General features: G+C 35.2%; 1 protein-coding gene across 3 annotated transcripts in view; it reads right to left on the bottom strand.

Moving 5' to 3' along the window:
• frem1a (Fras1 related extracellular matrix 1a) overlaps positions 1–3506 on the bottom strand; it is a 48565-nt gene extending 45059 nt beyond the window's left edge. For all 3 annotated transcript variants that reach the window (XM_014021073.1, XM_014021074.1, XM_014021075.1), the window contains exon 1: positions 3437–3506. The gene's annotated coding sequence lies outside the window, so the exon portion shown is untranslated. The remainder of the gene's footprint in view (positions 1–3436) is intronic.
• Between the last annotated feature and the right edge of the window lie 131 nt (positions 3507–3637).

Here is a 3637-nt window from a genome sequence, read left to right as displayed (position 1 = left end):
CTATTCAACAGATTCTCATATTTTCATTTTTTTTTTTTTTAGCTCAGATGAAGGGCTATCCATCGGGCTCACCAATGAGCACTCCCCACCCCCTCCAAACCCCCACTCAAAACAATGAATCTGTTCCAGCAACAACTGGTGCATTGGTGCTTTGAGCACGGGTGGGGGTCATATATGCTATGCAGTATATATAGTTTTTAACAATAACAAGCCTGAATGAAACAGAAGCAACAACTTTCTCCTACTTATCTTTTTCACAAATGTAAGAAGTAGAAGGGCAGATAATTGTGCGAAGAAAATGTGAGGAGTAAAAGTAAAAAAGTCATTCGCTCAAGTAAAGTACAGATAATCAAAATTTCTACTTCAATACAGTATCGAAAAATGTGTACTTTGTTACTTTACATCTCTGGCAGCAGTGATGTTTTTCTTTCCACCAACTACAGAATGTTGTTTTTCCAACAACAATGAAACAATACTTGTCTAGTCTTGGAAGAATGTGGCATTCAGTATCCACTTTTCATTTTTAATAGTTGTCATGATTGACAGCTGGCAGCCATTTGACTTTGATCCTACTGTGGATATGAATTACTGGTGATTGTATCAAATAAATACTATTGTTTGTCACTGGTTTTCCCCTGACACTATTTAACTTTCTTCCTCAGCTAAAACAAGGCATGCTTTGACTTGTATTCTTTAATTACAGCAACACTTTTGTTGCACAGCCATCACTGATTTACTGACATGAACAGAAATATTTTAGTTGATTTTCTAGAACCACTTGTTGTATTTTTGACTTTAAAGAGACATTTTGAAGTATTTCTTTGTTAGCAATCCATCTCGTCTGTATGACTGATCATGTCACAGTCCAGCAGAACGTGTCAGATGTATCTTCATGAAGAAGACGTAGCACACATATCTGCAGCTGAAACATCTTGACTGGTACGTCCCAGAATTTTCAACGTTAACATTAYAATATAWCATTACAGTCATTATGACCTGTAGAAAATCTTTTTTTAGCAAATTTACCTCCCATTAATCACTTTGGAAATTCTAACTTTTACTCACTTTTACTTTTACTACTTAAATGTATTTTATTAATTTCCTAATTTAAATTTTCCTTTAATACTAAAGTAAAGTAAATGTCAGATAGCTACTTTTAAGACTTTTACTCAAATAATAATAATCTTTTAGGAGACTTTAACTCTTACCAAAGTGATTTTATGGAAAAATACTTTTACTTTTAATCAAGTATCACTTGTTGTGGTACTTTATATTACACTGACTGCTGCATTAACTTTACCCTGATTGTTCAAATAACCATTTCTTTCAAAAACCAGAAAGATTTTCWTCTTGAGTCCAAAAATAAATTCAAAACTGAAAACAATCTTTATTTATAACATACTGAACATGCCTTGTTTWAGTTTTGGCAGCATTTTTATATTCTTTTATGAATGTGTCATACTATTTCCTGCTACTTTTGTTAAACAATTCAGAATATTTTGAGGTTGAATGCCTGGCCCAAAAAAAGTGTCCACCTGGATTTAACCAAGGTCTGGGGTTGCTGCAGTTGGTCAGGTCTAGATTCAGCAACAGTATGAGCTCAAAGAATGAGGTCAGCTGACCTGAATATACTGAATGACCAGGTTATTCCATAATTGGATTGTTTCTTCCTGATGACACGGACATATTCCAACATGACAATACCAGGATTCATCGGGCTCTTATTGTGAAAGAGTGGTTCAGGGAGCATGAGACATCATTTTCACACATGGATTGGCTCCACAGAGTCCACTGAGAATCTTTGGGAGGTGCTGGAGAAGGTCAGACTCTACCATCATCAATGAAAGATCTTGGTGAAAAATGAATACAACACTGGATGGAAATAAATCTGCTGACATCACAGAATCGTATCCAAACTATGCTACASTGAATGTGTGCTGTAATCAAAGATAAAGGTGGTCCAAATAAATATCAGAGTGTGACTTTTTTATGGCTACATTTTTTGGCCAGGCAATGTTAACGTAATGCTTTTACTGTAGTTTATTTAACTTTCCTGTTTTTTTTCTTTTGTATTGACTTTGCACCTTTTCTGTTCCACACCGGTTCAACAATTATCCTGCATGTAATGTTCATCAGTTATATTTAAATGTACACATATTGGCATTGTAAATTTTGAAATCAGGTCAAAGTTACATAAGACAAAAAGAAAGTTGTAGCTGTGTACATAACCAGTAACCCCCCAACCCCCCCTACAAATTATGTTACGTCAGTGTTTATGCACTGAACAGCAATAAGAAATTAAAACCAATTTCTGTTTTTTTTTTTTGCATGTAATTTTCTTTCTTCAAACTTTATGAAACTCATGAATGAAACCTAAAGAGGACAGATTTTTTTTCCACTTTAGGAGATGAACTTTGATTAAACAAATTGTACTAAAAATCTAATATTTAGCTACAATGTGTTGTGGTAGTACCTGAGAGTCTATCATTAGACAAAATATTTGTTTAAAACTTTACAAGTTGGACTCAACCCTGTTTGACCCTTAGCAAAATACTTCATGAAACATTGGACAAAATTGAGTGAAGCATGTAGAAAGTAATATGTCCTGAATAACTTTAAAGTAGCTGTAATTAAAGAAGACTGCCACCCACAGCTAATCAACATTATCTGACACAGAAATGATCCTTTTTACAGATTTGGAGCTACAGATTGAGGTGATAGTAGTTGAGTCATTTAAAACATAACTTGACTGAGGATCATATGTTTGACTAAAACAAACACAAGGTGATGTTAGTCTAAAACTCATTGACAGGAGGCAGCTGGTAATCATTCCTTCAAAGAATACCAGGTGTTTCATTATTATAGTTCTTCCACCAACTTTTCTTAAAACATGGCGATCCACAGCTGAGACTGCATCCAGTCACAGCATCTTTTCATTTTAATAATAACAGGCTCCGTCAGTGATTCCCACAGAACAAAAACAGCCAGTGGCAGGAAGGAGCAAAGCTTTCTGCTGAAAACACAAACTAACATTTGGCTGCCATCCAGCAGAATGTTGAGCACAAAGAGTAGAAAAAGTTCTCACATATTTCCAAACAAAGAGGCTCTGAGTGGGCTCTACAACATGGACGACAGGTTGTTTTCAAATATCAACTGTGAGCAAGTTTGAATATGTTTACTGCAAAATTTTTACGTTTTTAACATCCAGAAATCAGTTTGTTAAAGCAAAGCTGACAATAAAAGAGATGAGTTTGGTGAAGAATTGTTGAAAAGATAAGACTGTTGGTTGTATTCAAGTAAAACTGAACATATATGTACTTTTTACTTATTAAAAAGAGTTTCTGAACTGAGAAAACATTAGTTGGTATCCTGGATTAGGCTCATCCAGAAAGCTTCTTTGATAATTCATCTGTGTCAGACTGAAGAAGGTTCTTACCTGAACATGTGCTGTTTGCTCTTCTTCTTCTTCTTCTTCTTCTTCCTCTTTTCTCCTTCAGTGACAGAATCTGTCTCACTTCTTCAGTAAGAAACTCCTCCTCTGAGGGAGGGACGGACTGAAGAACCTCTGAGGATGCCTTTCTTGTTGTTATTGTGTGTGTGTGTGTGTGTGTGTGTGTGTGTGTGTGTGTGTGTGTGT

The sequence above is a fragment of the Austrofundulus limnaeus genome, unplaced genomic scaffold, assembly GCF_001266775.1.
Source record: "Austrofundulus limnaeus strain Quisiro unplaced genomic scaffold, Austrofundulus_limnaeus-1.0 Scaffold277, whole genome shotgun sequence".
Taxonomy (NCBI): Eukaryota; Metazoa; Chordata; class Actinopteri; order Cyprinodontiformes; family Rivulidae; genus Austrofundulus; species Austrofundulus limnaeus.
The sequence above is the reverse complement of the archived record's forward strand: the minus strand, read 5'-3'. Positions and strand labels throughout refer to the sequence as shown.